This window comes from Antechinus flavipes, chromosome 5 (genome assembly GCF_016432865.1).
Source record: "Antechinus flavipes isolate AdamAnt ecotype Samford, QLD, Australia chromosome 5, AdamAnt_v2, whole genome shotgun sequence".
Lineage (NCBI taxonomy): Eukaryota > Metazoa > Chordata > Mammalia > Dasyuromorphia > Dasyuridae > Antechinus > Antechinus flavipes.
Window position 1 is genome coordinate 71,970,431 of NC_067402.1, and position 24,429 is coordinate 71,994,859.

Here is a 24,429-nt window from a genome sequence, read left to right on the forward strand (position 1 = left end):
AAATCTACTCAGAGGATAATTTCTCACAAAAAAAGTCCCTTTTTGCTCACAGACACAAATCTATCACCAAAAAGGCCAAGCTTAACTGAACTTAAACATTGAAGTTGTGATTTCTTCCCAATGAATGTTGTTGATACTTGACTTGTGAAGTCACTTTGTGAAGTTTATGGAAATATCATATATTCAACAAGAGAGGCAAGTACTTTTTATTTGTGTTATAGGTTTTATTTGCTACTGTACATTTTCTAGCCTATAATCTCTGATTATTGTATTTATTTAAGGAAAGGGCCTTGCCAGAAATTGTTACATCTCATCTAATGAGATATCCTTTAACCTAGATAGTTTGGCTATTTGAAAACATTTCCACTCAGAACAGTAATAGTAATAGATGAAAGCCATTCATTTCAATATTACTTCATGAAATAGACTCTTGCTAGGGGACAAAGGGAGAAGTGAACAGATGTTTGGGGAATTGTTATGACAAAGCAGAGAGAGAACCACTCACAGATGGATTTTGAAACTAAAGGAAAAAAGAAAAAGGCAAGAAGAATGGGATACAGGAAATTCTTTATTGTAGATTGAAGTGGGAAATGGGAGTAGTTGTCACTCCAAAATTGAATGGGGGAACATGACCATTTATTAAAAAAATAAAATGTATTGTAAACATTTAAGTATGTTGCAATTAGTCCTTATTAATATTCATTCCAGATAAAGAAGTAATCACAGACTGTTGCTTGTAGGGTGCACATCAGGATTTCTGATTGCCTCCTGTTTTGTTCTACCTAGTAATTAATAAGTTTCTTATTTTAACAGATACAGGATTTCAATTTTGTAGGTACTACCTCCATGCACCAATTAAAAACACTGAGAATTAGAAAAAATCTTTGAGATCATCTAGTCCAAATATCTCCTCTTATAGAAGATGAAGCTGAGCCTCCACATTTCCCTTATCCCCAAAACGAGTATTATTTACTTGCTTAACATTGCACAGCAAGGATACAGAATCAAAATTCAAATCCAGCCCTGCTAATCAAAAGTTCCATGTTCTCTTCATTATTTTGTAATTATGAATTACTTGTTATGCCTTGTTCTACTACCTGCTCCCTTTCCCCAAAAAAAGCCAAACCTTAAAAAATACAACTTTCTCATAATAACTATTTTTGTACATGGTTAGACAGATACTTCCATGGCTGATACTCAATCTGTTCAAACACTTCCTGCATATTTCTAGAAATGAATATTATGAGGCTTATTCTTTAAAAAAAATAGTTCTGTGCAGTGAGTAAGATAGAACATGAATTTATTAGAACTCTAAATAAAACAAAAATCCAGAAATGATTATAGGTGCTTTGAGGAACATAAAAAAGAAAGGATAAGTTACAATATTTTTCTTTATGGAACAGACAGTTCCCTAGAGGAGAGGTAAATAAATAGCTAGAATAAAAAGGGACCCAAAAGATAATAAAGAATTAGAAAACCAAAGCTGAGCAGGCATTATAGGCAATATGGAATATAAAAAACAGATACATTAGAAAAAACAACAGCAAACAATTCTCAATGAAACTTTTGGTTGCTCTGCTAATTCCAGCTCTCAGTGATGTCTGGGATATTAGAATATGGCTTCTAATTGTCCCTTCAGAGTTTAAAGGTACCTTGAATTATTGGAAGCTGTCTTTTCTATGGTGTCTCTCTTTTCTTTTCTTCCTTCCTTCCTTCCTTCCTTCCTTCCTTCCTTCCTTCCTTCCTTCCTTCCTTCCTTCCTTCCTTCCTTCTTCCTTCCTTCCTTCCTTCCTTCCTTCCTCCTTCCTTCCTTCCTTCCTTCCTTCCTTCCTTCCTTCCTTCCTTCCTTCCTTCCTTCCTTCCTTTTTTTCTCTCACTTTTTATTTTCAAAACACATGAATAGGTAGTTTTCAACATTTACCCACGCAAAACTTTGTGTTTCATTTTTTTTTCTTTCCCCCCTTCCTCCCACCCGCTCCCCTAGATAGCAAGTCATTCAAGATATATTAAATATGTGTAATTCTTCTATATATATTTCCATAATTATCATACTGCACAAGAAAAAGCAGATCAAAAAGAAAAAAAAAAGAAAAAGAAAACAAAATTCAAGCAAACAACAACAAAAAGGTGGAAAAACTATATTGTGACCCACATTCAGACCCCACCATTCTCTTTCTGGGTGCAAATGGCTCTCTCCATCACAAGACCATTGGAACTGGCCTAAGTTATCTTCTTGTTGAAAAGATCCATGTCCATCAGAAATGATCATTATATAAACATGTTGTAGCTCCTGATTCTAGTCACTTCACTCAGCATCAGTTTATGTAAGTCTCTCCAGATCTTTCTGAAATCATCCTGCTAATCATTTCTTATATAACAGTAATATTCTATAACATTCATATACCATAACTATTTAGCCATTCCCCAATTGATGGGCATCCACTCCCTTTCCAGTTTCTTGAGACAACAAAAAGGGCTTCTATAAATGTTTTTATACATTGGGGTCCTTTTCCCTTTTTATGATCTCTTTGGGATACTGGCCCACTAGAGTGTTTCTATTTTCTATATTCCTATTGACAATAATTCATGAGGCCCCAGCAGTGTCTAACCCCTTTCATTTTGATTTAAATAATAGCTCATCACACTCAGTTCTCTTTTGGAAAGGGATAATCATTAATGTTGATATTTGGTTGTTCATTCATGTTCAACTCATCATGACCCACTTGGACCATACTATCCATGAGGTTTTCTTGGCAAAGATATTGGAGTATTTTTGCTATTTCTTCCTGTAGTGGATTAAGGCAAATATAGGTAGAGTAACTTGCCCAGTCATATAGCTTATAAATGTTTGATTCTATATTTAAACACAGAACTTTCTGATTCCAGACCAGTATTATATCCATTGAGCCATCTAATTGCTTACAATTACTAAAAGTTGATAGAAAACAATTCATAAAAATGTGTTGCTAGAAGTTCTTTCTCTCTTTTTTGTAGATTATGAATGAAGTTCAAATTAGATTAATATAACTTTTCTGATGGGCTCTATGTAAAGCATCTCATACCTCAATTATCAAAATATTCTTCTTCTTGGCCTCCCTGCCTCAAAATCCTCCAAAAGTTTCTATTCTTGTAATTTGACAAAATTATCTTCTTAAACTACATGATTATCTTCCTGTAGACATATCATTTAGCAAACTTCAGAGAACCCCTATTACTTTCAGGATCAAATATGAACTCCTTTATTTGGCTTCTAAAATCTTTTATATTTTCTTTTGTTTCTCAAAAATTTCCCAAATACATTTTAATGTGATTCCAGATGTATTCTAGAATGTTGTCATTTTTACTGATGAACTTAGGGAGTTAGAAAAAAAAAGTCAACAAAAATTGGCCTTTTGGGCAATTTGTTGATGAACTCTTCAGAAATTAATTAGACCAGTTCTTTCCTAAAAGACACAACATCCATAACTGAGCCTTAACTGAACATTTTAGATCTTAGCTTTTATTCCACTGGCAGAATCTCCAGCAATTAAGGATCATTTCATCCTCACAAAGTGGAATGGTAAAACTTTAATGGAGGTTTTAATTTTACTCAAGTTTTTAAAAAAGAAAAAAAAAAAAACGGGCTTCAGTGAGTAAAGGAAAATAAAAATGAGAAGCATTTTTTTTCTACTATACTGTGGCTTGACTGACTTTTATTTTGACACTAATATCCTAAAATTCAGTTTTTGGAAATCAGGTAATGAGTGGACTAACAAATGCTTAGCAACCATGTCCAGAAGCTCATTCTTCCTTTCACCCTGCAAACTCAAGAATTAGCAAATATTTCCTTTTTAGAATAGTCACACCAATATCTGGATTGACATTACTAATTATTGGGATTGCTATTTAAATTTGTATACTTTTTCAATTCAAGTTTTTTTTGGCACTTTTATGTTCAAAACAAATTATCTTTATAATTTAAATGGAAACATTTTAAGGAAAATTGCATTTAACTAGCTTTATACAGAAATTATGGACATGCATTTCTAAATTTTGAATATACCTCAAGCAGAATAGTACAGATTATAGCATTAGTAATTTCATTTGAATTTGGAAATACTGTTTTACACTGTGAAATATTACCATTTTATTCATGGAAACAACCCTCAGAAAGAGATACAATGACTTCTGAGTTTGGGATAGAATGAGATTTCTCATTGGAACTAATCATTGTTGCCCCCAGAAAATTGAAATGACTTTTAAAATGAAGTTAAATAATTCACTACTCAATTCATTATTTTGCAATAAGTTCTATTTCATTGAAGTAAGTAAAAAATCCTCCAAATTGATTTTCTCAATGAGTCCTCCATGAGTTTATATGTCTATGTCTCTCTCTGTGTTTAACACTATTCTAGTACATTTAAAATCTCTTACATTTGTGTAACTGATAATGATGCTATTAGGCTGTTGATATAGATCAGTCAAAGCTAAATGTAAAAAAAAAAAATTGAAAGTCTGTGTAAAGAAAGAAAAAAAATAGTTCAATGATATTCAGTAACTGAAAAGCTATTGTAACTTTCTGTAGGAAACATTGCAAGTGACTGGCACATATGATTAGCAAAGATGCACTGTCCCTTAAGGTCTAATTAAGCTCTGTATGCTGTGAGACAGAGCTCAGTACACATAATTACCCATTGTGTACTAATCTTATTTATTTTGAATATTGCTTTTGTTGAATTTAATTATGCCTGGAAAATGAGGAATGTTATTTTATCTGTGTGATCTTATCAAATAGTGATCACCAGCCAAGAAATACCAACATTCTAATTCTCTATAGAAGAATAAGAATGTTGGGTGTAAAATTAAATTTTGTCAGAAAAATCTGATCTTTTGATGTCCTAGTATTGTGAATAAAGCTCTTCCTTATTCTCCCATCTCTTTATTAAGACCCCTGAGTGATTAAATCATGTGATTTGACCATTTGTTTTTGAGAATTAGAGATTTCTACATGTGGCAATGTCATTATCCTAAACTAATAAGAGAGAGAGAGAGAAAATATAAACACCATTGTGTAGTTAATGGTGATCCTTCCTGTGAGAAGAATAGCTAAACTCATTGAAACAAAAAATATTTAAAAATAAGCAGAATGCTTTTTTTGTGCTGGTGGAGACCCAATTTCTCCAGTGATAGGGAGTCAAGTTTTCTAAAGTTCTTGAAAATTCTGGAAATGTCTTTTATTTGATATTGCAAGCAATGAAAGAAGATTTTGCTGCCTTTGTGTATTCTGACAAAATTTCTGAATATTATCTGCTTATAATATTTTGTAAACTATGAAATTATTTTTAAAATTATTTTCTATATTTTCATGAATTATATTCAAAAGTTTATTCATTTTTATGTAAAAAAGAAATTGATTGCATCTGGTTTGATCCACAGAGGCAATGGATTTCACACAGTTTCTCTTAGAATTCAGTAGTATAAAATTATATGTAAACAAAATATTCAATGCCACATATTAGAAAGAGTGTTACAGTCCAGAGAAACCTAAAAGCCTTAGATTTGAGTCTTCTAACATTTACAATTAAAGTAATTATGGTGTGGATTATTATTCTTTTTTTTTTAAAAATTTCCATAGTTTTCCTTTTATATTAGATGATATAGCCTCATGCCTATATATTATCAGTACTTTTTTAAATTCAAGTGTTTAATTTTCAAAAATATGCAAGGATAATTTTTCTACATAGACCCTTGAAAAACCCTGTTTTCCCTCCTTCTCTCTACCTCTTCCCTTAGATGACATTTTATATAATATATTTTAACATATTAAAATGTTAGATTCAATAGAGGAATACATATTTATACAATAATATTGCTGCACAAGAAAAAAAACACATCAAAAATAAAAGAAAATAAAATGAGAAAGAAAATAAAATTCAAGCAAACCACAACAAAAAGAGTGAATGTGCTATGTTGTGATCCACACTCAATTCTCAGTCTTCTCTTTGGTGTAGATAGCTCTCTCCATAACAAGACCATTGGAACTGTCCTGAATCATCTCATTGTTGGAAAGATCCATGTTCATCAGAATTGATCATCTTGTTGCCATGTACAATGATCTCCTGATTCTGCTTATTTCACTTAGCATTAGTTCATGTTAAGTCTCCCCAGCCCTCTCTGAAATCATCCTTCTGATTTTTGCTAAAGTTGTGAATTGTTTCTACTTGTTTTTTAGTTGATTCTCTAGGGTTCTCTAAGTACCATTTAGTGATTGCATATTACCCTGGGGATGACTTTCTGAAATCTCTTTGCTACTATCTTATTTAAGATTTTTGCATCAATATTCATTAGGGAAATTGGTGTATAATTTTCTTTCTCTGTTTTCATCCTACCTGGTTTAGGTATCAGTACCATGTCTGTGTCATAAAATGAATTTGGTAGGGGTCCTTCTTTCTCAATTTTTTCAAATAGTTTATATCATATTGGATTGAATTGTTCTTTAAATGTTTGGTAGAATTCACATGTAAATCCATCTGCTCCTGGAGATTTTTTCTTAGGGAGCTGATTAATAGCTTATTCTATTTCTTTTTCTAAAATAGTACTATTTAAGTAATTTATTTCCTCTTCTGTTAATCTAGGCAATCTATATTTTTGTAGGTATTCCTCCTTTTCACTTATGTTATCAAATTTATTGGCATAAAATTGGGCAAAATAACTCCTAATTAATGCTCTAATTTCCTCTTTATTAGTGGATAGTTCTTTTCATTTTTGAGATAAACAATTTGATCCTCTTTCCTTTTTCTAATGAAATTAACTAAAGGTTTATCTATCCTGTTGGTTTTTTCATAAAAACAATTCTTAGTTTTATTTATTAATTCAATAGTGTTCTTATTTTCAGTTTTACTAATCTCCCCTTTTATTTTCAGAATTCCAAATTTGGTGTTTAATTGGAAGTTTTTAATTTGTCCTTTTTCTAGTTTTTTTAGTTGTAAATCCAATTCATAGATCTTCCTTTTTTCTCTTTTATGCAAGTAAGCATCTAGAGATATAAAATTTCCCCTTATTCCCACTTTGGCTGCATCCCACAAATTTTGCTATGTTTTCTCATCATTGTCATTCTCTTGGATGAAATTATTGATTATGTCTATAATTTGTTGTTTCACCTATTCATTCTTTAAGATTAGATTATTTACTTTCCAGTTAATTTTTGATCTACTCTCCCCTGGCCTTTTGTTGCATGTAATTTTTATTGCATCATGATCTGAAAAAAAAAATGCATTTACTCTTTCTGATTTTCTGCATTTGATTTTGAGATTTTTATGCCCTAATAAATGGTCATTTTTTGTATATGTTCCATATCCTGCCAAGAAAAAAGTATACTCCTTTCTGTCTTAATGCAGTTTTCTCCAAAGATCTATTGTCCCTAACTTTTAAAAAAATTCTGTTTACCTCCTTAGCTTCTTTTTAAAATTTATTTTGTGTTTTGATTTATCTAGTTCTGAGGAAGCAAGGTTGAGATCCCCCACTAGTATAATTTTACTGTCTATTTCTTCTTACAGATCTCTTAACTTCTCCTCTAGGAATTTGAATGCTATACCACTTGGTGCACGTACAGTTAGTATTGATATTGCTTCATTATCTATGGTACCCTTACCAAGATATAGTTTCCTTCCTTATCACTTGTAATTAAATCTATTTTTGCTTTTGCTTAATCTGATATCATGTTTGCTACCCCTGCTTTGTTTTTTACTTTACATGAAGCACAATAGACTCTGCTCCAACTTTTTACATTTACTCATAAATGTATCACTATGCTTTAAATGCATTTCTTGTAAACAACATATTGTAGGATTCTGGATTTTAATCCAGTGTGCTATTCACTTCCATTTTATGAGAGAGTTTATCTCATTCATATTCACAATTAAAATTACTAATTCTATATTTTCCACCATCTTATTTACCCCGTTATGATTTTCTCTTTCCTTTCCCCCTTTCCCTTCTCCCCATTATTTTGCTTCTGACCACTACCTCCTTCAGCCTTCCATCTTTATAGCCCCTCCCTCTTTCTTATACTTTTCCCTTATTACTTCTGTTTTCCCTTCTATTAACTTCCCCTTTTCCTTTTCCCTTTTCCCTCCCACTTCCCTATAAATTGAGAAGTTTCTCTATGAAATCAAATAAGTCTGATATTCTTTCTTTGAGGCAAATATAATGAGATAAAGATTCACACAATGTTTATCCCCTCCCTTCTTTTCCCTCAATTATGTCTTTTTTGCCTCTTCATGAGATGTAATTTCCCTCATTTTATCTCAATTTTCCTCTTTTTTGGGTACAACCCCATTTCCACCTTTAGTTTCTTTTTCATATTATCATAATAAAATCAAATTATATCCACATTCTCTAAGTATACTCACAACAGAAATATAGTTCTCAAGAATTCTTTCCTTTTTACCTTTTTATGCTTCTGTTGAGTTCTGTATTTGGCTTTTCTTCATCATGGTTTTCAGGAAGTCCAATAATGCTTAGATTGTCTCTCCTAGATCTATTTTCCAGGTCAGTTGTTTTTCCAGTGAGGAAAATATACATTTTTTTGTATTTTTTTCATTTTTTTTTGGTTTTGTTTGACTGATTCTTCATGGCTCATTGAGTCATTCATTTCCTTTTGTTCAATTCTACGTTTTATCGAATTATTTTCTTGTTATTTTTTTAGCTCCTTTTGTATTTGTCCAATTGAAATTTTAAATGAGTTGTGGTCATTGATTTTTTTTTTCATTTCACAAATTCTGTTTTTCAATGAATAATAGGTAGCTATATGCTTTCCCCACTTCATCATATCTATTTTTTAAGAAGTTTTCTTCAGATAATTTTTGGTTTTCCATTTCCATATCTTCTTACAAAGATCTCATTTCCTTTTTCCATTTTTCTTCTAATTCTCCTTTAAGATCTTCTTTGAATTCTTCCAAAAGAGCCTTATGAAATGGGGACCAACTCAATCACACCCTTTAGTGCTTCATCTGGAGATGACTTGCCTTGACGAAACTCAGGGCTTGAGGTCTGTTCTCTCTCCATAAAACCTGTCTATGGTCAGAGTTATTTTTGGTTTTTTTGCTCATTTTTTAAAAGTTGAGGTCTGCTCTTAATGGAAAGAGGCGACAGCCATTTTAGTTTGCCCTGGGGCTGGTCCTTCTGACTGACTTGGGTAGTGCTGGGTAGGTGTGGCCAAGTCCTGTGTTCTGGGGATCACAATTTGTCTTTTGTATTTGCTTTGATATCATACAGCAAAATGTCTGAACTACTGACTAGTAACCAGACAGAGCACTTAGGCTGTTGTAGATTCTCTGCTGGGTAAATAACACCCTGTTTCCCTCCCCCAGCTCCTTTCCCCCAGCTCACTTCACTGTGGTCTGGGCTCAGCAGCCTCTCTCCCTGCCCAGTTGAAGCAGACCTTTTCTGAAGTTCTTCCAAAGTATCTTCTTCTGGAAATTTGTTTACTCTAATATTTGTGGGTTCTGTCACTCCAAAACTAGTTGAAAGGCTTAATCTGCTGTTGATTTGAGAGAATTTCAGAGGAGGTCACAGAGACTTCTATTTTACCACTATCTTGGCTCCACCAACATGTGAATGATTATTATTGTGAAGTGCTTGCATAAATTTGAATATACTATTGAGTTGCGTTCTAGAATGTTGTCATGTATAAATTTATTTCAGTCCCTTAATATCTCCAGCCCTTAGTTTGTTTTTGTTGTTGTTTTCAAAAATGAGTGTTAGACAAAATAATGTCTGTCTTTGCCTTTTGCCATAGATTTCTGCCATGACGTAGATCATGTTACATTAAAATCTACCACTCTGAATGTCTGCCTTTTTATTTCATGTGAGCAAGGTATGGAATCATGGAGAGGGCACTGAAATTGTAATGGGAGTAGAAAGAACACAGGTTCTTGATCAGAACTCCAATCCTATCTCAGTTATTAACCACATATTCTCATTTATAAAATACGGAAGTTGACTCAGGTTCCTTACAGATCAATTTGATCTGTTCACCTTCCAAGGATATTAGGCCCTCCATCCTTCACCCTCCTCTCTGATATTTCTTTCTCTTTAATACTCTCACTTTTCATCTTTCCAGTCCTCTTTTTTTCTCTTCCCTTTAATCTTTTTTGATTGGTCTTTCTCCTCTGATCCTTCCTCTTGTTCTTCTCTCTGTACATTCTTTTTTTTTCTAACACTTTATTTTTTTTCCCCATCTTTTCTTCTGAAGTACTTCCCTTTGGTTTCTTCAATAAGAACTCCTTGAAAGTCCCTATTACTTCTCTGAATTTAAGCAGATTTAAAATGGTGATTTTGTCTTGCAAACAGAGTGGGAGTTAGTTCTAGGAATTGTCACATAAGTAATGATTCTCTCTAAACTCAGCTAGACTTTCCTTAAAGGATCTGATGTATAGTATGCCACAAACCCTTTCATATTGCTAGGTGTGAATATCAAGTGAGATAATCATTTTATAATTTATTATCTTTGTAAAAAAAAAAGTTGCCTTTTTCCTTTTATTTCTCATCAACATGAAATTATTTCATGTTATTCTGTGATGGAAAGCATTTTTCTTTTTTGTCAGCAAAATTAATTCTTCAATGTTGTATTTAAACCATAGATTCCCCCCATAAAACCTTTTATATTTAGTTGATTTCTTCATATGCCATCTTAAAAATGGTTCCATTATTGCTTTCCTTTTTCCTCTGCATTTTTGCATTCTAATTCATTCATATTCCTTTAAAAACATTTTAATTATGAAGTCTTTTGTGGTAAATTTTTAAGCTTCTTAAGAAATTTGTTGCTTTCTCCCTCAAAATTTCTAAATTCTATCATTAGTTTTCCCACTTAGGTTTTTAGTGCTCCTCTGAAAAATTCTGAAAGTTCATGGAGTTCCTCCATCATTGTCAGAAGTCTGTTAGATATGATTATAAAAATACCATTTTCCTTGGGCCATTTTTCTTCAATTTTATTTGGAATGAAATAATATTCTATTGAGATTATTATTTTTGTCAAATATTTTTTTTGCTTTGCCTCCTCAACTAACTTTTTATAAAGTCTTAATAATTAACTTTTGATGGTGTATTTTCAGTAAATGTGCTTATTACAATTAATCCTTTCTATTCTTAATTCCCAAGGGTGTTTTCTATTATCTTAGATCATCAAGGCTGAGCAAAGTTTGTATAGCTCAAAAAATGTGGGTAGTCACAGATGTCCTTACTATAGTTGAGACTATAGGATCGATCACTATCATTTCCATATTGTAATCTTCCTCACCAAGAGTAATTTTCTTGAAACTGAGGGGCTGATTAGGAATAGTCCTTTGAGAGAGTAATGTTGTTACTGTTTTTGTTTTGGGGGAGGAGAGACTTTAAGTAATTTTGAAAATTGGGGCATTTCTCTCATCATTTTCCCCTCTTTCTGCCTGCTTCCTGTTTCCTATTGTACTGTATAAACAATTGTAACTTCATTTCTGATTGCTGCATTCCTTCTTAATCTTCTCTGTGCTTCCTATCCCTCCATAGCTGTCCCATTTCCTTTTCCTTGCTATTAAAGTTTTGTTTTTTTCTATTAATTTAAAGATCACTAATGAACAGAAAGATATCACTATAGAAAAGTCAGATTATATATTTCTTAACCTTTGTTATGATTTTTAAAGAAGTATGTGCATATGTGTAAGAAGTATGTATGTATACTTACTCATGCAAAGTAATAACATTTTATTTGTGATCTCTTCAACATTTTGTTCTTATGTGCTTTTAGTAGGTATTATTGATTTTATTTTACATTGCTCAAAAGTTTTCTTTATCACTTTTCCTCTTTGATCTCCTCCTAGTTTCCTATCCCTTATAATAAGGATTTTAAAAAAGAAACAGAGAAGAAAAAAAATAATTAACAGAATTTATGAGCACATCAACAAAATTGGTTGTAATATATAATACTCCACACATTATTTTAAAAATTAGTCTCCCCCTACATATATATGTGTGTATGTAATATATAATGTGTGTGCATCAGTTTGCTCACCTGTAAAATATAAAATATAAAAATAGTACCACATCCCATGGTTGTTGTAAGGATCTATCAAGATAGCAATTGTAAAGCACAGTGTCTCTGGAATATAGTAAACACTCCATAAATATTATTATTATTAATCATATGTATATGTTTATATATTTCCTCCTTACCACGATCCCCTGTTGAGAGCTAAGAATGCAGCAATCCCAGGAGCACCAGAATGGTAAACTGAACTTCATTTTTTCATTAAGAATTACTTCATGGCACATTATTTTAATTATCCTCTTTGCAATTTGTCCCTAGAGGACCTCACAGATCACCATATTGCTAAGGTTCCTTTATTTTAATAAGAACAAATTATAAGGCGAAGAGATAAAATGATTTTCCAAAGGTAACACAGATAGTAAATATCTGGCATTCAGCACATTCATATAACACAGAGGGATCCCCCTTCCCTGTTTTTGGGTCTAAGTTCCTTTGGAAGATGGATAGGATAATAGATTTATTTCTGGAAGGAATTTTAGAAGTCACTTAGTTAAATGCCTTCATTTTTTTTTTTTAATATCAGGAAACTGAGTCCCAGAGAAATTAGTCCTCTTGCCTAGCTCACATAATTTTAAGTCTATTAGAATCCAACAAACTCCATTTAGAAGATAAAGAACTTTCTAAATCTGGGGTGGGGGGAATTAAATTCCAAGGGGAATGAATCTTTTTAATGAAAAAATGAACAATTTATTCACATTGTTGTTATTGTCATTGCTGATTTCTTCTCCTTTTGAATTTCAATTACTCACTTTTTATATGTTACATAAATTGCTTACTTACAGCTCTGCCTCTGACAGCCTTTTCTATATTGATCTTTTGCAAGTGATACCTGTAAATCAAAACATTTCTTAGATAAATGGTCTGTGCCAGATTTTATCTCAGGGGCATAGAGTGCATTGAGATGGATCTTCTGAAAACCTGGAGAGACAGGAAACAGAAGTTGATGTCATTGAACAGTTCAGTGCTTCAGAAATAACCAAATGTTGTGCTTGCTCAGAGTTGGATAGAATAGCATGGGCATGCTCTCAGTGCCCTCAGTGAAGTCATAATAGATGCTTTTGTTGTTTCTTATTTTAGTGATTTACAGTCCTGACACTCACTTCCTTTCACACTGAGAAAATTACTAATTTTAAAACAGAAAAGAATTTATAAAGCACAAAAGTTGATTTCATTGTAAACTTGGTGACTTTCAGTTCCTTAATCTAACAGCCTCTTATGTTAAGTTTTGCTTGTCCTTGCTGCCTTCAAAAGAGTCTCTTTTTAGTAGGAAAATTTCCAAAATATACCTCCCCCTTTTACTTTCCTCCTCCCCACATCTCTTCTGAAAGTCAAGTATATATATATATTTCCTTTCTTTCACCTAACTAGACAGAAACTAAATTATTTGACTCCCTACCCCCATCCCAATTAATTTTTTAATTGCTTTAAAATCCATCTCAGCCCCTTAACAATATTAAATGCTTTCTACCTTGAAAACCCTATGTTTGTTCATTGTAATTTTTAATTAAAATACTTTCTGGTGACAGAATGCAAATACAGTTAGGTGACAGGTAAAATCCCTAAATCATTCTACTGGTCTAGTACAGAGTCTCTCACTTTATAATACCTAGTAAGGATCAATGTGATTTTAGGTTCCAGGCATAGATGCATTTCTTCTTGGGGTAGGGATACCTTCTCATTATCTGATCACTATTTCCTGCTGTCTCTGTAGTCTTCCTCATAGTATTTCAGAATTATAGGTCATAATACCCCAATGAATCCTTTACACTGTGAAATATGTTTCATGGCATACACAGTGAAAATTTGTTTTCTGTTATCATCTCACTCCCTTCCTAAACTAAACTTTACCAAGATCCATTTTGTCAGAACTGTGTGTGTGTGTGTGTGTGTGTGTGTGTGTGTGTGTAGAGTTATTATGGTAAAGAAGAGAATAGCAAAGATCTAAGTAGCTTAGGGCTACCCTTAACACAGCAATCCCTTACATATTGTAGTCATCAAATAAATATTTGTCAAGTATAATGATTAATACCAATACAAGGTGATTTACTGGGAGACCATTGAATATAGAGTAAGAACACTAGGGATCATGTAATCTCTTATAAGTATGGAACTCCTGGAACAGATGGAAGAACTGAGTCACCTCCTCCTCCCCTACAAAAAGTGACTTGTCTAGGTTCCAATAGATATGAAATAATAGAGCTAGGCTCTAAATTTAGTGTCCTTTCCATGACATAACATTCTTTTCTATTATTCAGACTGGGCAGAACAATAGACATTTTCTAATCTGGGTCACTTATTTTATAAATGGGAGAGCTGAGGGTCTGAGAGATTGTCATTAGTCATAAATCAAACAGCAAGTTGTCTTAAAGGTGGGATTTGAAGGAAACTAAATGATATGGGATTTAAAAAACAACAACAACTCATTTTTGAACTGCTTTGCTTTATTCAACCAATTGAATTTCTGCTAGACTGCTTTCTGTTTTCTGCAGATTTCCACCCTCCAAACTCCCCACCATCAAATCATTACTGTCACCAACAGCTTCTATCATGCAAAAGGTATATAAAAATACCAGAACAAAATTTGGTAGGAATCAGTGGTTGGGGGAGGGGAGGGAGATAAGAGACTCTTGGTTTTTCTAGGTCAACTACCACAGGAATAGTGATGTAGATGGAGAACAACTACAGCTATCTACTTTAGAAATCAGTATTAATTGTGATGAAAAATGAAAAATGCATATAATTGTGCTATATTGTATGATATAAACAACAGACATTGTTCATAAATAAATTCCTCAATAGGTTAGGGTTTAACTTGGGCCTTCAAGGATGAATGAATGGGATTTAAACAATATTTATAATGAAAAACATTCACAAAGTTCACATGAAACCCCTGGTGAGATCTTGGAAATCATATTTTATTAGTCTTAATTTTGTTCTTTTAGCTTTTAATTCTGTTCTGAACCCATAAGACATGGGCTATTTTGCCTAAAGAGTCTTAATTTTTTTAAAATACAGAAATCAAAATTTATTTTATTAGGGCTATAGTATGTGAATAAGAAAGAATAGGGTTTAATTTGTTTGTGTTCTTGATTGTTTTACTTCAGAGTAGAAAGGCAAAAGAGAATGAACAAGCATGCGACTCCTTTCTGCTTTTTGTACTTTTCCACAGACAACTCTATAATGAATATGTAATCTGGTGACTTATAAAGTAAAAAATCACCTTGGTGAGGAGTGACTTAATCACTGGGAATGATTGAATTTCCTCATTGTCTCAAAGTTGCACTGAAAAGATTTGTTGGTTAATTTTTTTCATGGTACTTGTAATCTGATAACTTCTTCCCCCTGTTTCCCTCTCTCTTTGTTCCCAAAGGGTTTTGGAATGGGGATTTCCTGGAGAGGTACAAGCATATTTTAGCAATATTCACAATTCACTTTTCAACTTTGCAGTTGTGTGAGTTTGGGTTTCTCGGTGGAATGCTCAAAATAAAACATTGAAGACTTGCTTCTGTTTCAAGCAAAAAAAAATTGAGTTAATAATATTAATGTTTATTTGCTTTGTTTTATTTTTTAAAAAAATAAACAGAATTACTAATAGTTTTTAATAATTCTCACCGAAAAGTTTAGGGAAAATAATTCTTTCACATTTCCTTCTGAATTGACAAACTTTTGAAGAAAGGAGTTAAAATATTTCCTATGATATTTAAATAATAGCATTTTTAGATGAATCAAGATTTGTTCCATTGATATTGATCTAGTTTCTCTGTTCCCTAAACTACTGTGCAGGACTAAAAAAGGTCATAAGAAGGGATTATTTTAATGATATAGAGTATGGGAATGGAAGTAAGAATGTTAATTGGAAATTCACCCAGTCTATATAAAATAAATGCTGTTCTTAACACATGATTAGGGAGAGGTAGGGTGAATGAAAATTTCTGGGAAAAGGATCTCTGTAACCTAGATTTGAATCTATAATGACTAGAAATTTATTAAGGTGGAACCAAATATTTTAAGAAAAAGAAAGAACTTATTGTGAGAACTAGACCTAGTTTGGAGTCAGCTTTTCTCTTACATTTAGAACAATTGCAAGGCATATTCTAGAGAGACCCTGAAAACTTGATTGCATATGAATTGTGACATGAAAATAACTAACACTTAACATATACTCATATATAATATGCATTAATAGATATGACATGGATATATAGTACTATATATATGCATATATATAAAGAAGTTTATGTATATGCATATATGTGTGTGCATGTGTGTGTAGACAAACAAGACTTTAAGTATCATGAAAGAAATTTACATACTCTATTTTATGGATATTTTTCATGGAATAGCCATTAAAGGATCTCTTTGTGGTACAGCTGATAGAGCACTGAATTACAAATCATGAAAACTCATTTTCCTGAGTTTAAATCTGATTTCAGACACTTACTAGCTGTGTGACCCTGGATGAATCCCTTAACTTTGCCTCAATTTCCTCATCTGTAAAATGGTCTGGAGAAAGAAATGGCAAACCACTAGCATCTTTGCCAGGAAAAGCTTAGAGTCAAAAATTGTTGAAGACAACTGAAAAAAAGGCTGAACAACAAAGGTCAATAAAGAGCATAAGACGCCTCCTATAGGCTTCCTTTCTAGAAAATTCACAGCAAAGCCGCTCATCTCGCATCTTTTCACATGGCAGAATAACTCAGATTTTGATATTCAACATCATTTCATCTCACTTTCAGTTTGTCTCTTTCCTCTGATTTAATAATAGGAAGATGGAGTATAAAACTCTTCCCAAAGCCTTCTTTTATATAGTAACTCACAACTTTTCAGGCAACTCCATTTTCCCTCAGAAATCCCGATAATCCATATAACACCAAAACTTCTTGAACTTCTTTTTGTGCTGTCTTTTTTTGGTGGATTAAAAGGTCTTTGAAGTTATGGGTTGTCTTTTTTTCCTTATTTTCCTTATAATTTCCTTATTTCACCAGTACATAGCATAGTGTCTGACAGATAGTAAGCATTTAATAAATGTTTATTAATAGTTTGAATTGACTGGATTACCATTCTATATGTGATACATACTGACCTTGTGAATCTAGTCAAGTCAATTAACCTCTCAATACTACAAGCAACTATCAAAGTCTACAAATAGCAGAGATACAATGAAATACTATGAAAAATACCAAATACGAGAAACACCATGAAAAAACCAATTCAAATTGACATTATTAGAAGGGATTTCTTCATTAGGAGTTTCCTATAATACAATAATGCCATAAATCCAGATTAAAGTAACAAATAACAGTGGATAGTCAATCAATATTAGCTTAAGCTGGCAACCTATGCCATTCTCTGTCCTCTACTTACCTTCTTGGTTTGCTTTAGGTTCATTGCTCTGACAGTTCCCCCGCTCTCTACAGGAGACAATCTTCTAATGTTTTAATTCTAACAGTCTTCTAATGTTTTAATTCTACCCCATAGACATTCTTAAAGAACAATTCTATTTTGGGCTCTAGTGTAAAGGAATCTTCTCCTATGTGAGAAAGCAGGAGAGTATAAAATATTCCAAGTACAAATCTGAATAAAATATACAATGATGATGATGATATTTATTAACAACAATAATCATATTTATAAAGTACTAATTATGTGCTAGAAATTTCATTAAGGACTTTACCATTATTATCTCATTTGATTATCACCACAACTCAGGGAAGTAGGTGCCTGCTTCAAAATCATTTGGCTTGCTTCTTCACTATTTTATAGTTTACCTCTAGCATGTGATCTTATGTGTTATTCTCCTTCACACAATCTGCCTCTCTAGCTACAGCAATTGGGTAGCTAATATCCCACAGCTCAGGGGCTTAGAGATACCAATCATCTTTCAGTAATGCACAAGAAAATAAGATGCCAATAAGAGATGATCACATCCTAGACACAGGTTTGTTCAGTGGGCTGTGCCTTTCCCAGATAGACTGGGGGAGGGGGGAGTAGCAGGAAACCAATCCCTGTGACCCTCTAGAATTCAGTCATCCTTTTATTTTTTTTAGGATAACAGGAATGAGATATTTAAATGTTAAGAACTGCTCTTTTAATAACCATGGGATTCTAGTTTAGTAGTTCATTCAAAGTGTAATCAAGTCTCAGAGAAATCAGTCAGATGATATATCTACCTGTTCTAAAGAGGGAGAGTAGGGAGGGTTATTCTATCACATACACTGCCCCCATATATCTGCCAAAAAAAATATATTCTCACAATAGTTCTGTGAATAATGTGTTCTAGGTCTTTTTATTCTCGTTTTACAGATAAATCAGCTAAGACACAGAATGGTTAATCCCATTGATTGTGATCATAAAACTATATCAAAGGTAGAATTTGAACTCTAAATTCTAGGATTTAGAAATTCTAAATCCAGGACTCTGGCCCTAGTAATGTTTTGAGACAGAAGAAATCATTGTGTAATGAGTAAAGTTGTCCTCAAAACTGGTAAACTTTGAGTTCAGGCTCTCCTGGTGATAAACTGGATGCATGAAATCCTTGTCAAGTCACTTAACACTCCATTCTCTTAGCAACTGACATATACTGACAGATAGTTTTCTTACCTGAAAGTTTTCAATGAAATCATAATTCTAGTCCAAATCCATACATGCATATATGTAGTTGTCTATGTCTATCTATCTACCTATATCTATATGTAGTTATATATACGTGTGTGTGTGTGTGTGTGTGTGTGTAAAAATGTCGTTATGTATGCATTGTGTGCATGTATGAGTGTTAAGAACTTTATTTGGTTTTTCTAAATTTTTTTGGAGTAGTAGAGGTGGTGTTGGAGCTTTGATCTACATGAATCCTTTGGTTTGTGTAAATGAGTTGAATTTTACTGATAATGATGACTACCATTATACTTAGTCAATTGTAAACTCCAGGAAGACAAGTACCATTTCATTTTTTTTATTTATGTAAGTAGCATAATGCCTTGCACATTATAGGTGCTTAATAATTGAATCAAACTGACCAGACATGAAACTCATTTTATAGTTTTCTAAGGTGTGATTGAGGAAAATCATTTTGTTGGGCTTGAAAGTTTGTAGGCAAAGGGAACAGAAAAGAGTAAATAGATATTTTCATCCTGATGACTTTGACTTTGGATAGTTGTCACAAGCAGTGTATCTTAATTAATTTGGTAATGCATAATGTGAAATGGCTACCCCATTTCAAAGATAGATGAGAATGGAAACAACAACTTGATAGTAAATGATTTAATTTTCCTTTCATTTTGAGGTTTGATTGAAAAGGTTGATTGGTTATCCAAAAGGCCATGTCCTGAACTAATTAATTTCAGGTAGCTTTATCTGTCTAGATGCCTGATATGTGAATGATTAATTTCAATTTAATGTTTTTTTCTTTTGTTTCATATGATTGATGATCCAAGAGAAAGTGAGAAGATAATACTATGATTATAGTTGGGGCTGAACTAATTTACCTTACAAGTTCCCATATCAACATTTCCAAATTCATTCATCAAGGACAAGATCCTGTTCTTATTTTCAAGTCTTTATATATTTGAGTCCATTAGCATAGACATATTTTACTCTATCTCTTTTTATTTGGAGACAATGGCTTGGACCTAAAGGTAATCTGATCCGATCTCAAATACATTATTATAAATCAGGGTCAACATGGTTACATAGTTACATTATTACAACACACTATTGAAAACAAACAACTAGAACAGATAATTTGAATTAGAAAGACTAGTTATGAATAAAGAAAAAAATATGGTACTAGATTACTATTATTAACAAGACTCCCAAATAATGAATGACTGTTGAAATCAGATTTTGCCCAGTAGATTGATGATCAAAATACATGAACAAACACTTCTAAAAAGATCTGCAAACTTTTAATAACTATAATAAATAATGCTGCAAGTTGCTACTATTAAAAATAATTTGAATCAAAATAAATTTTAGATTTTATCCCATACTTAACAAAAATGTGAATGGTAAGTGTTAGAAGATCATGAAAAGATAGGCATACCAATGCATTGCAGTTTCAGATATGAATTAATATAACCATTCTGAAAAGAACTGTAGAATCATACAATTATGGTATTTAAAAACAATTCACTTTGACCAAGTATATACTATAAGACATATATATTGAGGAGTTTATTAAAAACCTATCATAAATTCTAAAATAGTTAATCTTTATTTTTGATGGGTAACTAGGCACAATGGATTACAGTGCAGGGTTGTGTGACCCTGGGCAAGTCACTTAATCCTGTATGCTTTTTTTTCTCATCTGTAAAACAAGCTTTAAAAAGGAATGGTGTAGCACTCCAGTATCTTTGCCAATAAAATGCCAAATGGGTCATGAACAATTAGATATAATTGGAATAATTGAACAATAATAATAATATATTTGTTATAGGGATGATCAGAAAACTAAGTAGATACCCCTAAATTAGAGAATAGCTAAAAAAGTTGTGGTACGTGAATATAGAGAAATATTACTGTGACATAAGACATGAAAAATAACGAATACAAAAAAAAATCATGGAAACAATTTAAAAAACTGACATATCATTTTATGGGCAAAGCCAAGAAAGTAATGTACATAGTAATTACATCAATGTAAATGGTAATAACAATAGCAACAAATTGGTCCCAAAGGGCATTTGCCTCTGCTTCCTTACAAAGGTCTGATAATCCACAAATATAAAACTAACACTCTCTCTCTTTCTTTCTGTCTCTCTATGTCTCTCCCTCCCTCCCTCTGTTCTTCCCACTCTACTTCTCTCTCTGTTTCTTTCATACACACACACACACACACACACACACACACACACACACACGGATGTATGTGTATACACATATATGTGTATCATACACATGTAATATATATACATACATATATATGATATGTAATGAATATTTTATGAATGAGATCTATCTATATATCTAAATATCTATCTATCTATTTATCACATTCATTATAAGTGCTTCCCTCCCTTAACTTCCAGGAGAGCTACACAAAAGATAGAGATAGGATAATTCAAAAAAGGAAATAATAAATAAAAAAAAAAGATAGTCATTGAAGTACGCTTTTCTTTTCTTTTCTTTTTTAATCAACACAGAGAAAAGAAGAGAAAAAAGCCAAAGAGGACAAAAAATTAGGAGAGCATCTGAGTTATAGTTTAAAATTATTAAATACAAAAGAAAATCAATTCACACATATACTTAGACATACAGACACAAATATGTATATTTAAATACATATATTATATATATGAAATCATGTAGAATTTGTTAATTTTATACATACATACACACGCACATATATATAAACACACATATATACATGTATGTCTTTATATAGGACAAATATAAAGGAAATGCATATTTTATTTAAGGTCCACAAAGATCAAAAGAAAAATATAGAATTAGGAGAGATATTTCAGGACTTAAGAGGAAAGATGGTCCAGTTTTCAAAAAGAGTCGAATTTTCAAACTATCCCCATGAGCTTAAATTTGTTTCCTAACAAAATTCTAAATTATATGATAAAGTGATGTTTTGTCAGAAATGGTGATCACTAAAAGCCCAATAATATATCAAAAATAGGTCTTCTCAGATTACTTGTTTCTTTCTTTGACTTGAGATGAATAGAACAGAATCCACAGGCATAGAATATAGTGGTTCAACTTGATATTGACAAAGTATTTTAGGATCCTTATAAATAAGATGGAGTGGTATGGGTAAAGATAGGTCAATTGGGAATAATTAATGAGTGACCCCAAAATATCAATTCGTGGTTTTTTCATTTAATTTCCATGAAAGAAAATATATATATATATTTTCATTTTCTGTTTGTATCATTAGCAACTAGCACAGTCAATTATCCTCTGGTATCAGTTATATTTTAGTTGCCAAGATAGGGGGAAATTTTACAGAAACTTCTTGAGCTTCTGTTAGACAACAGTTTTATGAGTAGTATAGGAAAGAATCTCTATAACTTTAACTTAGATGAGTTGTTTTTATATGTTCTAGGTGAAAATAGGAAATGAAAAGGTATGAACAATTTTTTTTTTATTCTTTGGGAGAAAAAAGAAGTATTTTACTATCATACTCTTGATTTTTCTGTCTTCTAAAATGATAGTCTCTCAATGAGGTCTCCAAATCCTCAATCCCTTCAAGATTGAAATTTCTTGCATGACAACATAGCACACTCCCTTAGGGAGACAACTAAGCCACCAATGGAACCTTTTTTTTCAAGGAAGAAATAAAGAAATGCATGTATAAGATATGAAAGGTCTCTGAATATGTTCAGAAATTCACATATTGGCTCAATATTTAGTATTGTATTTTGAGGAGAACTATAGGTTCTTTCATGGAGTTGTATGCACTTGAAATTCTCCCTCACTCCTTTCTTCTTTGTTCTATTGCTATTTTTACTTGTATCACTTTTTGTGCCTTTCTGCTGAGCCTTACTTCCTATCTAGAATGTACTTGCAAGAATATTTTAGATGTTTAAAGGAAGAGAAGGAAAATCTGCTACTTTGAAACCACCAGAATATATTTTTATTTCTTCATTGTTACATTTCTTTTATTAATTGGTAACATTTGAATACTATGGAATTCTTGGGTGTATAAACCTTATTGAATAGTAATTTAATATAATTTAAAACAATTACTATGTTTTTTTAATAATTATAATTTTTTATTGACAGAACCCATGCCAGGGTAATTTTTACATTATCCCTTGCACTCACTTCTGTTCCGATTTTTCCTCTCCCTCCCTCCACCCCCTCCCCCAGATGGCAAGCAGTCCTATACATGTTAAATATGTCACAGTATATCCTAGACACAATATATGTGTGCAGAACCGAACAGTTCTCTTGTTGCACAGGAAGAATTGGATTCAGAAGATAAAAATAACTCTGGAAGAAAAACAAAAATGCAAACATTTTACATTAATTTCCCAGCGTTCTCTCTTTGGGTGTAGCTGCTTCTGTCCATCATTGATCAATTGAAACTGAGTTAGATCTTCTCTTTGTCAAAGAAATCCACTTCCATCAGAATGAATCCTCATACAGTATCATTGTTGAAGTATATGATGATCTCCTGGTTCTGCTCATTTCACTTAGCATCAGTTCATGTGAGTCTCTCCAAACTTCTCTGTATTCATCCTTCTGGTCATTTCTTATAGAACAATAATATTCCATAACATTCATATACCACAATTTATCCAACCATTCTCCAATTGATGGGCATCCATTCATTTTCCAGTTTCTAGACACTACAAACAGGGCTGCCACAAACATTTTTGCACATACAGGTACCTTTTCCTTCTTTAGTATTTCTTTGGGATATAAACCCAGTAGTAGTGCTGCTGGATCAAAGGCTATGCACAGTTTGATAACTTTTTGGGCATAATTCCAGATTGTTCTCCAGAATGGTTGGATTCGTTAATCCAACTCCACCAACATGATGCATCAGTGTCCTAGTTTTCCCGAATCTCCCCCATCATTCATCATTATGTTTTCCTGTCATCTTAGCCAATCTGAAAGGTGTGTAGAATCACTGTTTTAAAACATTTATTCTTCCTTTTTCTCCAACCCAAATAGAAAGAAATATTAAATGTAAATTAAGGTCATGTAAAGTCATAGTAGGACAATTTGATGAATTATTTTACTACAAAAATCCATGCCAATTACATTTAAAGGAAAAATAGTTTTTAAAATTAATTTTTCTTATGCCAGAATCATAACTCTGCCAATAGGAATTTTCCCAAAATTTATCTAGTCCAGGATTGTTGTTGTTTTAAAAATAATTTTACATATGTCATCAGCCTCTGAGAACTACAAATCCATTTCCTGAATAGAAATTTTTAATGTGTAAAATAAGGCATGTCTTGTGTTCACCTAATAAGAAAACCCCAGCAATGCAGCCCCTCTCTGAAACCTATAGTCAAAAGGAGTTTCCTTAAGAACTGAGAGAACAAGTAATTTGACCAGGTCATAATAGACAAATATTCCAAGTACATAGTGGGACTAGAATAGAGCTTTTCAAGACTCAGAAGAAACAACACCTGTAGCATCATCATGAGGATTGTGAAGTCCAAATTAGGAAATGGATCAAAAGCATTTTATAAAACTTCAAGCACTATATAAATATCAATTATCAATATCATTAGCTTATAATCATTAGGACTCCAATCTGATGATTACTCCATTTATTGAATCTTCTAATGTGCTTCTGCTGAGCTCAAGTAATATTTGCAGAGCAATACAGGGCAAAGCTAGTAAATGTTTAACAATGAAGTAATCCATATTAAGATTTTTTTCCATCACTTTCCTATGTAAAG